This window comes from Hypomesus nipponensis, chromosome 23 (assembly GCF_054491055.1).
Source record: "Hypomesus nipponensis isolate SF chromosome 23, ASM5449105v1, whole genome shotgun sequence".
NCBI classification, from domain to species: domain Eukaryota; kingdom Metazoa; phylum Chordata; class Actinopteri; order Osmeriformes; family Osmeridae; genus Hypomesus; species Hypomesus nipponensis.
In genome coordinates this window covers 12,323,713-12,336,285 of record NC_140383.1, presented here as the reverse complement: position 1 = coordinate 12,336,285, position 12,573 = coordinate 12,323,713, and the positions used below count along the sequence as shown (strand labels likewise).

The 12,573-nt window shown below is 44.5% G+C and overlaps 1 protein-coding gene across 19 annotated transcripts in view; it reads right to left on the bottom strand.

The window, feature by feature from the left end:
* The window catches only part of LOC146234279 (ADP-ribosylhydrolase ARH1-like), a 34,053-nt gene that overhangs the window by 7,060 nt on the left and 14,420 nt on the right, over positions 1–12,573 (bottom strand). Inside the window, exons 10-16 of one of the 19 annotated variants that reach the window (XR_014741627.1) lie at positions 11,885–12,373; positions 11,732–11,777; positions 11,285–11,493; positions 10,956–11,010; positions 10,737–10,841; positions 8,665–8,830; positions 7,632–8,440 (exon numbers count right to left, since the gene is read on the bottom strand). The gene's annotated coding sequence lies outside the window, so the exon portion shown is untranslated. Of the gene's footprint in view, positions 1–7,631; positions 8,831–9,482; positions 10,842–10,955; positions 11,011–11,284; positions 11,494–11,731; positions 11,778–11,884; positions 12,374–12,573 lie in introns of those variants that run through there. The other 18 variants (XR_014741626.1, XR_014741637.1, XR_014741625.1 and 15 more) reach the window with 18 other exon arrangements.

The window sequence follows — 12,573 nt, the reverse complement described above, 5'->3', positions numbered from 1 at the left end:
AGGGGTTTATCAGAGGGAAGGTGATATGTACTGCAGGTGAAGGTCCTGGACAGGATCATGTGGCTTATGTTGCTCAGCGACAACTCCAGATAGCTAGCAATTTGCCATTGTGAGTGGTTGGGATTTACAGTAAAGTGAGTTTATGACCAGTCAACTAGCTTATAAATCCCCCAACAGATGTTGATATACCAAAACCTGTACAGTGTCTGATGATGAAGACAATTCAAGTCATGTATTGTGTAAGTCGATGTCCATTAATTCACAGTTGCAAGACATGAAGAACAGTCTAATGCTAAGATTAAGCTAAAGCTAATGAGGTTAGCTATTAGCTTAGTTGAAGGTTGTTTTCCTCTCCCCTGCAATACTTCTTCAGTTTTGTAATCATTCCTTTTAAGAGGCCCACATCAAGGACCACTGTTCTATAAAGCCTCAGGGAAAAAACCCAGACTAGTGTTCTCACTTGGATGTCTACTCATCAACTTCTCTTTGCCAGCTGCAGCTGCAGCAGGACCCAACATTTACGAGATGGTATTTTCCATTTGCTTAGTTGAAGTAGTGCAGGATGCTAATAGAGGAGTCGGGAGTCAACGGTGGGAGTACTGGGGGGTTTATTAATAATACACAGACAGTTGTGGGCCACTGTCTACGCCTTAACTTGGAACAGTCAAATGGCTAATAGGTAGCGCTGCTAACCTAATTAACGCCATCGTTCTCAGCCACAGGGTGACACAGGGATGACACAGGGTCACCACAATATACCGAATATTTCTAGTCCTCAAATGAAAACGTCAAGAGGAGACCCTATATATATATGTTATTTTACAACACGACTTGACTAAGCAAGCATGCTAACAGACTACCATAGTTTTGCTAGTTCAGTAAGTATCCTTTCAGCCACACAATGTCCCTGTTAATACAAGTGACTCACTGCCTGCATGTTCAGAGCTGTGCTATTGAAGGTCACCCACCCCAGCCCCAGGGCTGTGTGTCCCTCAGCAGTCAGGCTCATCTGAGGGGTGAGGATTGTGTTTGACTCTCCTCCCAGTCTCCCCATCAACAACAACGTAGGAGTCGTATTTATTTGTTGTAAATGTAAAGACATTTGTGGATCTTTTAAGATGTCTGACTGTGCTTCTTTGTGCCTGTCTTGAATTGAGCGTACTTCTGTGAGGTGGCCATTTTGGAATTAATGTGTAGCCGTGTCAGTTGTCACCAACAGGAGCAAACATGTCAGGAGTAGTTACACCCCCCCCCCCCCCTTCTGGTTTCTAACCTCAGGGCAGAGTCAGAGCTGTACCACAACATGTTCTAGGTAGTAAGGGCATGTAGCTCCACCAATCACATTTAACTGTGTCAGCAGACTCACTCGTTGCCGTGCAGGACAAGATGCATGCACTGTGGTACACCCTGGATGATAGTGGATTCAAGCCCCTCCTGTTTTCTTGTGTAAACAACAACTAGGATGTGCATATTCCCATGAGGCTAGTAGTCTTTGTTCTTTGTTAGCAGTGAGCTAACCTCTTCTCTGTGTGTGAAAGATGGCCTGATCTTACGGATGTTATGGGGACTGACAGAAAAGAAATGCACTAGAAAGGTCCACAATGACAGGTTAACAATCTCACTGGTGACAGTGATTCTCAATGTACTATTTAGCATCAATAGCTATGACCCAAATGAACTTTTAGATCTCCACTGCCAGTCGAAACTCCCTTGGTGAGCTTTTAATTAAGGCGTCACAGAAAGGCAGACATGGCATGTTCACAGAGCAGACTGAACTTTACAGAGCAGCTCTCTTTCTGACTCTCTCAGACCTCTCTCCCTCCTTCTCTCTCCCTCTCTCACTTTCTGTCTCTCCCCTCCGTCTCTCTTTCGGACTCTCTCAGTCCCTCTCTCTTTCACTCCCTTTCTCCCTCTCTCCTGGAGGCTGGTGAGGCAGACGACGTCGTGGACGTGAGCTGCAGCACAATGTTTCTCCCGCGCTGCAGAGCCACGAGGGGGAACGCCTGCTGCTAATAAAAACAAGGCAGCAGAAGATCCATTATTAACAGGCCGCTGTTCTGAACACAGATGCTTGTTAGTGCCGCTCAGCATTGTAGGGAGTAGTCACAAAGGCAGAGCTGTGGGATGCAGTATAGGTGAAGGGATGTTGGACCTGGTACTTCCAGATGTTGGTGTGTTGTAAAACTTCAATGAGCTTGATGTTTGGTGTTTGTGATGTGGATGGGTGGGGCTGCACAGGCCAGTACAGACCCTTGAAAAATCTATAAACATGTGCTGTGTTGTTATCGTTTTAAGCTTTACCCTGTCTTAATGAGCACTGTGAGATGGGCTATTTTCAATGTATAATTGTCAGCAATTTTTCTTCAAAGCAGATGTATCATAAAAATACTGTAGTTGACATCCATTGAGCATAAGACAATACCATTCATAATCCCTACTACCGACAAACTTTCCTACTGTCTTGGCCTGTACAGAGCAGGTCAGAGCAAGGTGAACAGAAGCTCCATGCCCTCTGGGTAACCGTGCTCATCCCTCCACATGTGTGAGTGCTCCCTCCAGTGAACCGTGACAGGGAGGCTGTCACGGTTCCCTCTGCAGCCAAGGCAGAGACTAGATGGGGTTAACACAGGGTTAAATGTGCCGTGCAGTGCAGGACGATGCTGCCTCGACATGGAGACGATCTGGTGAGCAGCTGATGTTCCGTACTAAGCTGGGGAGGGGGGTGATGCCCACCGCGTGCCAGAGAACGTCCATCAGACACCAGGGATTTATCTTTTTAACCCAACACCTCGGAGTTCACTGACGTAGAATGCTCTCAACCTGCCATCTGTGCTTTGTTATGTACTGTTGTTTTTATTTCATAAGTCACCTTTGGGAACAAATCTAAGCCATGATTCACCGTGTTCATTTTGGTTGAGATAATTGTTCCGATTCTATTAATGAGCCTGAAGGAGCCTGTTTGATGGTAACCTTGGATAGCACCGTCCTCCAACACACTTAATCACTTAATGTGCTTTCCACCAGGGATTGGCTATTCTCATACCTAGGTTGTCCTTTGTGTGTTTATGTGAGTGTGTGTTTATGGGTGTGAGCGCATGTTTGCATCTGAGTGTATATATATGTACAGCAAGTGTACATTTGGATTCTATGTATGTTTTTGTCTGTGCTAAGGCAGGGAAGGTACGTTTCGCGAAACTAGCAACTTTAGCTTGAGTTTGAAAGTATCCAACCCAAAATATCCCACCCCATACCTTCAAAACCACTTACCTGGCTACTGAAATAAGTGCAGAGGCAGAATGCACACAGTTAAGTAGGTGGACAGGCAAGTTTATTTTAGTCCAGAGATGGACATAGATATCAGATTTCTTTAATTTTACTGTCAGAGCATTTGATTTGTTGATTGCTATCAGGATGTGCAAATATGACAAAAACTGCTTCTAAGTATCAAATTCCCCCAAAAATTGCTTAAAAACATGACCTACCCTTAGCCTGGCTCTGCCTTCCTACGTACTTCCGCTCAATTTGGATTTTGCTTCTGTACTAGGTCTGGGAGTTTGACTTTGAAGTCGGTTTTCAGAAAAAAAAAATGTGTAGGTCCAATCAGCGAACAGAGGGAGTGGCTGAGAACGATGACGTGAATGTCGTGCACAAGTTTGAGTAGTTCAGTGTTGGGAAAATCTGACATTCAGTAATGGCGGCAGAGAAAGATGCAAGCGAAGTTATTCTGCGGTTGTGGCAATGCTGTCGAATATCCATAAGATAAAGCCGGAGCACTAACATTCCTTGCTGAGTTTTGTAGGTGGCCATGATGTTGTAGCCCTCCTCCCCACGGGGTTCGGGAAAAGTTTGATTTTCCAGCTACGGCAGCTAGCTCCGTTACAGTAGTGGTGAAGGAGTTGGCTAAGACGAACGCTTGCGATTGGTTATGGCAGATCAGAGTGGCTCTGGGCAGATCCAATAGTTTTAAACTTCAACAGAGGACCCGCCTTCAAGGAAGTTAAAACTTGTCAATGGGGCTATCCCAGACCCTCTGTACAAATGAAATGTACGAGGGTCTGGTTAGGACCAGGCTAACCTACCCTCCCTTTGAGAGAGAAATATTCTGTAAATTGTCTTTATGACTACTGATGTTGACACAAGTACTCCAGTCACGGCATCATTACTAGATCTGCAGTGATGAAGCACATTACAGGACTGTAAACCCCATCATGACATTCATTCAAGGCCAATGATGTTAGTCCATCAATTTACTGTACCAATCCCCAGGTTAAAACCCATAGCTGTATGAAGAAACCCTCCCCATCAAGGTTACCTTGAGTGCCTCAGTACAACGGTCACCCACAACACAATCTGGTATTTGACTGGCCCATAAGCTGGAAGCACTCCCCACGGGCCAATCTCATGCCCCGAGGCGAGACACGAGCCATCCTCCCGTGTTACCAGCGCCTGGTTCAGACCCTGTGGAATGTGACTGATGTGACTACGATGATGAGGAATTAGACATTACCGTGGTGACAGGAGCCATTTCCCATCTGTTTCCTCCAAGCTCACAGTTACCTTCAGGAGGTCAAGCTGTTACTCCCCCATCAGCGCTCGGCAGCTTATTCTGCCATTTGAGTCTCTTATGACCTCCTGTTGCTCTTTCTGTCCCAAACAGAACTGAAGTTTGGCATCATGACCTGCCCACATGGATACTTTAAGTTGAAACACCTGCATAGCAAGATCAAAACGACTGACCACCTGACAGCAAAGGAGAGCCTTTCAACACAGAGCCAGCTCCACATCAGGAGAGTTTTACTGTGAAAAGCTCACACTCCTAGTGCTGCTGTAGAGGCTCTCTCTTTTGCACTGACACAAAACGTTATCATTTAGTTGAGTGCATGGGAAGAATTTCCAGAGATAGAGATACACTTAATCATAGAGAGTGTGACCGTTTGGATTTTAACCCATGGTTAATGGAGACATCCATTGTTCTTGAGATAAACAGAAAAGGAGGTCACATTCTTTCTCACTTTCCCTAATATATTTCCCAGCTGCCCAATGACTCCCCATACATCTTCAAATGACTGCTATAAATCTTCCTCAGCTCAAGGTTAACCCAGACAGGGATGGGTAACCATGGACATGCCGGGCTGTTATACATGCAGGAATACATTCTGCTCTGGACAGGTGACTGATTCCTCTTAACACTTAGACAGGAGTCATTGTGGATCTTCAGGCCTGTGTTAAATGACGATGTTAGGAAGAAGACCATGACTTGAATCCGAATGTCTCTTTGCCACTATTTGGGGTCAAAAACAGGTACATGCAGTCAACTCATGCAGGACTGAAGGACTCCTAGAGGTTACAGATAGCCTTGTCTGAAATTTGATTTACCTGCCGGAAATGAATATGTATGTAGGGATGTGTTTATGTGTGCGCATGTGTTTGTATTTATGTATGTATGTGCGTATACAGTATGTATCTTTGCACAGTAGGTATTTTATGTACTGCATTTATGTACATAAATATAATTTCTGTCATGATTGCTAAAACTACTTTATAGCCTTTTTGTTTTTAAATGCAGGTACACAATACACATAACAATTATTTCCTAAATTTTCAAATTTTAGTTTTCATTTTTATAAAATACATTTGACATGATCCATGATCAAGATACTACGATTGGTGTAATGGATAGCTCTGTCTGGAGGGGGTAGTAGATGGGTAATTTGTCCTGCAAGCCAACATGTCTAATTACTCCGCTGGATCAATGTTCTTATGTTTCAGCAGCACACAGCAGTCCTCTGACTGTGCCGTACACAAAGAAAAACCAAGTCTTTCTGCTGACTCATAAACCCCACAAACCCTGGCGTGTTCATGGGTTTGGTTTGGGGGAGGGGCGGCGACAGGGGTAGAACTGTTCTGCTTTGACCCTGGGGCCCCGGCTCAGCCACTCACATGGGTCTTTGATCTCTGAAGCAGGATGACAGGATGCAGTCACGGGGCCAGGTCCTCGCCACGTCAGCCCACATCAAGACCTCCTCATAAAGTCTCAATTAGAAGATCTAGTCCAGGTCAGGGCAAAACAAGGCCCCCCCCAGCCCTCTCCCACACACACACACACGCTGCCTGGGTCTGGACTTTCTCTGAATGAATTACTGCCCCGGTGAGTTACTGGGGTTCATTTCCGGATCTGAAGCATAATGAGAGCCTGGAGGTCTCTTTATAGCTACGTTAGCTAACAACCCCTTAGAGGATGTGAAGATGATGAGCCGTTGTAAGGGGCGTGGGGTTTGACTGTGGCACTTCATATACAGCTTCAGTCAGAATGGAAATCAGCTTCTGTGAATTTGTATGAACTAGACTGAGCACAGTGCCCGTGATAAGTTAACAAAATGTCAGTGAAACACGCAAATATAGATTCCTTGGTAGTGCATAGTGCCTGTGATAAAATTAGGGGCACACACACAGACAGATTCCTCGAACTATAGATAGAATACAGTGCCCACGATGATGTTGGAGACACAGATTTCTGGAATTATAGAGCAGTGCCCGTGATGCAGCTGGTGATGACAGTTCTTCTCAGTGGTTTTGGTACCAATATTTCTCAGATCACATTGTCTGTCATCTCTGAAGTACTTATTCAACCTCCACATCTATTCTAGTCAAATTGCCAATGCTGTGGTAGCCTACATTCATGCAAATGATTATGTAGCCTTCATATGTCTGTTGTTTCATACACTATTGCTTATGTTCTGTTGATCAAAAAGTACTTGATTGGTTCTATTTTAAATTGTATTATAACCACAAACATCTAAACATTTAGTTCATAACAGAAGTCATTACATTCACAATGGTTGAGCCAGTTGTCATAATTGAAGGACTGCACTCTGTTGGGTTATAAAGAGGACACCTGCAAGATATTAACTTTGCAGAGTGCCCAGTTCTTTCTCTGATCATGGGAAACTACACACATTCTAATTATACACACACAGATTCCTGGAATTAATAGAGATAAATGTTGTGGAAATTGGCTCACAGGTTTTCTGAAGTTATCAAGTTGTTCTAATAATCCAGGGGTGTCCAAATCCGGTCCTCGAGGGCCGCTGTCCTGCATGTTTTAGATGTTTCCCTGCTCCAACACACCTGCTTCAATTAAGTGGGTTTTTATAATGACCATTCATTAGAATCAGGTGTGTTGGAGCAGGGAAACATCTAAAACATGCAGGACAGAGGTCCTCGAGGACCGGATTTGGGCACAGTATGGGGAGGGGTGTCAGGAGTAAGACGATGTTGTTGAGGAGCAGATGAAGCATACGTCAGTCAAACAAGATCAAGGTTAACATCCACATACCCATGGAAAAACCAACCTCCCCCATGCCAAGTTGAACTAATAGTTTGTACTTCTAAGTAGTTACACAGCCAAAGCGGACTATCCTGTATTCATTCCCGGGTCCTCACCCACACTCTCCCTGAACATCATGAGTGCCTGCTGATGGAAGGACCACATCTGTAGAGGCAGTGACGGAATGAGGTCCTATCTGCTATGAAGGTATCCCCATTTCACACACACACACTGGTTTTTCAGACCCAGAAACCAGACCCAGAAACCAGATCCAGAAACCAGTTGTATTTGTAATTATGCCATCTTTTTATTTTTCGCTCATCCCCTGTTCTTCCTGCCCTTTTGACTTGTGTGTGTCTGTGTGTGTGATGTGTCTGTGTGGTGTGTCTATCTCCGAATTGCCAAGTGCTACTTGGAGAGACAGCCCCGGCTTCTGATGTGCAGCCAGTCCAATTGGAGTGGGGGGGCTCCTCTTTCTCTCTCTCTCCCTCTTTCCCTCTCTCACTGTGTCTGTCCCTGTGATCAAAGGCCTGTTCCTCTGGTGGTTTTTGGAGGCAAGTAGCTCCCCTGCCAAGTTCCATTGTGTGTCTTTGAGGCTGGGGCAAGAGGAGGGAGGGTATGGCCTAGATCCAACCACCACAAAGAATGCAGCAAATTGGCTTTCTCCATAGTTTCGAAGACAGAGTGAAATTCAGAGTGGGGAAGGTAGGTGTTCAAAGGCTCGAGTCGAGGCGTGTTAAGTTCACAAAATTAACCAAGCCCACCCCCTCCACCTTATGAACGCGAGTTACTGGGTCAACAAAGGACAGTAGGTCACTGAATGAAGAGGGAATTTGGGAGACTGTTGGTCTTCTTCATTATCCGCTCCTGTTGATAAGCTGGAAAGCAGTGGGAATCCCCTTCAGACACGTCTCTGCACATCAGGATGATGGCCCCAGTGGAGGGTGTAAAACGAGGTATTTGGATTTGGGTTCTTCCTCTGTTCTATGAGTCGCAATGCACTTTGTCGGGCCTCTGACTAGCCAATGGGATGAGCAGAGCACTGCCGTGTCACGGAGGCAACCATCCAGTCCCCTCTCCAGACTGCCTCTTGTTGCCAGGGTTCTTTGTACCCTGCGGGAGAGGAGTGGAACTGGAGCAGAAAATGTAATGGAGAACAGTGGAGCTCTGGCTTAGCCACCTGAGCGATGCCACAGTCACACACACACTTTGTTTTTGGTTGTAGGAAAGAGGGAAGTCCTGATATATACAGAACTGCTTTCTCTCTACCAGTAAACAAATGTGTTTTTTTCCTGGTTGCTCTGGCTGAAGGGAGCTTCTGACTGTATGATACAAACCTCTTAGAGCATATCCAAATTTTGCTTCCAGATTCCAGCTTGTAACTTTCAGTTCCTGTTTATCTCCTTCTGCCTACTAACAACGTCCCCATCCCATCACACCACTCTCTGCTTTCTCTTGATCTCGCTTTCCTCCCTCCTGTCTCTGGGTGAGACATGCTAGGCTCTGTGGGGGCGATTAGAGACATGGCATATTTATGCCAACGTTGTTCTCCTGCTTTGTCTAACGAGAGAACACACAGGAGCACAGGCACCCAACTTTCCCTCCCATTCTCCTATTCTGACCTACATTCCAGGGTACAAAATAGCACAATCAAATGGGTGAGAGAAAGGCCGATAGTGTGATAAATTAACTTACTCGTTTACAAAAAGTAGTTAATTGCATCCCGTGGGGCTCAATAGAATCAATTTGTATAAATAATGGGTTGTGAATGAGGGATAACAGCACATGTTCACGCTTTTGCTGACAACCAGTAATAATGTGAACAGGCATAGATCTTATATGTACAGGATTGTGACCAAAACAACAGTCCAAATCCACAGTATCAAGTTGTAGCTGATAATAAATTCGACACAAGCAACAAATACCAGATCCCATGCACTTCCCTACTTATAGATGGCCTTAAGCCTTTAGTTCTGTTCCCTGGTTGTTTGTGTGATTTCCCTTCTTTGAGAAGAGTAATACCTTCGCTCACACATCGAGTTTTCCCTCGGAGGGAGCTTGTCGAGCTTCATTGTTGGGAATCCCTCTAAGAGTAAGGCCGAATCCCAATACTCCCCCTTACCCCAGCCCTTAATTTACCCCTAGCCCTTGGCCCTCGAAACTGAGGGGTAAGGGCTACATATCCCTAAGAAATGGGACGCCACTTGGTTACGGGTACGTCATCTAGCACGTATCGATATCTCCAAAGCAAGTAGTCTTATTCACTGCCGAAATTCGCTGCTAATGGAGTTTATTAAAACTGTAGACATGCTAGTCAGAGAAATGCGGGACTTTTGTGCAAATCAGCACTGTAACATTAGCGTACCAAACTAGCGATTTTTAGAAACGTTTCAATTAGGAAAATGGTTGCAAATATGTGTACAGGACTGTGTATACCACAAAACAAGACTGTCATAATTTTTTTTATCAATGAATTAAGACAAAAATATTACATTTATCAAACTCTGGATGACCTGGCCGCCATTGTTGCCGGTCGCGCAGTATTCACATAGCACTAGGTTTAAAGTAAGCTCCCGATCTTACTTGGTTTAAGGTGTGTATACCCCTTTGTCTTAGCCCTACCCCTAGCTCCAAAAGAGTATTGGGACACCACTTCCTGTCACGGGAACGCACAAAACTCAGCACTCAGATTCTCAGCCATGTGGCATGATGTTGTGTCCTTAGGCAAGGCACTTCACACTACTTGCCTCAGGGGAATGTAACTGTACTTACTGTAAGTCGCTCTGGATAAGAGCGTCTGCTAAAAGGCTAAATGTAAACCAGGCAGAAAACGTACCACCGTATGCATGCACCTCGCCTATTAATTGTATATAGCGAGACAAGCTAACCCTTAATTCTCAGTGTGAGAAATACAAGATGTTGTATGAGACCATGAGGAATGGTTGAGATGCGTGAGTCTCAAGGCAAATGTGTGTCAAAATCTATGTGTATATTTGAAGGACTGTAATGTTATGACTTATGATTTAGGGAAAACTTTAATTAAACCCCCCGAAAAAAAAAACATCTTGCCAACTCTGGGTAACACATGCATTGACAGGAGATTTCCATAATATACTGTGTCTGTCAACATGATATTAAAAACAATAAAATTGAGCTATTTATACTTAAGGACACTATCAATTTATTTTTTGTTTCTGTGATCTGAGTTCTGATCATTTCTGAGTTCTGATTATCTTTGATAACTAGTATCTACAAGAAGGCATTAAACACGTTCTGAATAACTTGTTTAATTCATGCAGACTATGATCAAAGGTATTAGTCCTATAGTAGTCGCCTGTTGGTCTTGTTATCTCTGGAGGTTGTAGAGTCTGAGGTATGTTAGTCCAAGGAGGACAAAAAGGTACTCCACCTGCATCTCCAGGTTCCCCAGGACTTCTCCAGACAGATGCTGAGTACAGCCATATAAATGCTCCTAAAAATAAAATATGGCGATCATCCATGAATGCATCTGGCTCTGAAAACACATTGAGACATCAACAACATTTAGTAGTATAATTCTACAAAGACACAAACTAACAGTTAACACTATCCAGGTAGAGCATGTGAAGGGGAGAGAAAGAGACTGCACCTTGATTCTCAGCTAAATGTTTTCTACTCTCTGGCTTCAGCTCTGTCCTGGTGGTCTGATGGACAGAATTATCAGAGCCTCATTAATTGCTATGGAATGACTATCTGATCTGATGTCTGGCTACACCTACTCCTAATTGGTCAATTTCCTCCATTATAGCCTGTCTGTTTCATGGCTCATTCATGAAAGAGACCAGGCGATCATAGGACTGCTGGAACTCCCTTACATCCTCAAAACAGAAACATCATAAAACCTCCTATTGACTACAAAATGCCGTAGCATTCATTACCCCTCTCTTTCCCTCTCAGTATTGTGATTTCTGTAGTTACCTGGTCATTGAAATGAGCCAGTCCACCCAGAACCATTTGCCCAGCATGGCTGATGAAGTTCAGGGACTGGTTGGTATTGGTCAGATCCTGGGAAAATATGGGAAAACCATCGGTACCCTGTATGTCTCTCGTCTCTCGTCTCGTCATCTTCCGCTTGTCCGGGGATCGGGTCGCGGGGGCAACGACCTAAGCAGGGACCTAAGCATACCCTGTATGTACACAAAGTAAAATGCAATGACTCATGACAAATACTGCTTCTCTTTACCTCAAAGGCATTGCAAAGGGCAGCCAGTTTACCCTCAAAGTCATTGATTCCCTTGTAGGCAAAATAACTCCTGTATCAATACAATTTGATATACAGTAGTGAGGTGTGCTGAAGTAACAATTTGTTTATGTCCACAGCAGAGTAGCAGTAATATTTTCAACCGGTGTTCCTACAGTACTTACTGCATCAGGGGGACTTGTGCGTTTCCTCAACATCATCTTCAAAATCCTACAACACAAAAGCAACATTGGTGTCAATTTCAAAGCGCTTTTCACTCAGTGGCGAGTGAGATCATTGGCAGAGGTATAAGGAGATGGAAGTGTGGAGATGTTTACCTCCTCAAAAGGGGGTAAAGGAGGAGAGGTATGAGGAGAATGAGGAAGAGGGTCAGGGAAGGTGGAGTCTGTGTTGGAGCATGACCAACCTAGTCTCATCCCTGCCTCGACAAAACCCTCAAAGGTGGTCTTCACGTCCACCTCCAGTGATTGGAAAATTCAGAACATATTTAGATGTTTGGTAGACCATTCAACAGCAATGACTGTCAACCAAATGTGATGTTTTATCAAGGAAAATGTGGTGCACCTGACCATCCTCAAAGTACAAGAACTCCTTCCATGCATTTATATGGTGGGACATGACGTGGCTTGTCTGTCTACAACCAAGAAGCTAGGGAGGACAAAACAAACTCATCATTCATTCTGACACACAGTCTGAGTGTAAAGCTGAAAAACCTGAAGGAGGTCAATGTTGAGATGTTTTCTCCACCACAGCTGGGTTCGGTTGTCCATCACCATCAGGATTATCTGGCAGACCTCCTCCAGGGTCTGTAAAGAAAAAAGTTCCTTGGTATAAATGCAATATGTTGGGGACTGAACTTCAGCCTCCTCATTGCTAGGCCAAACACACCAATAGACCTAGAGGACATCGTTTGTTCCAAGGTTGACATTAACAATTAATTAGTAACTTACTGACAGGGCTGACTTATTACGAGTGTGTTTCCGCACTACCACCACCGTAGGGTGAC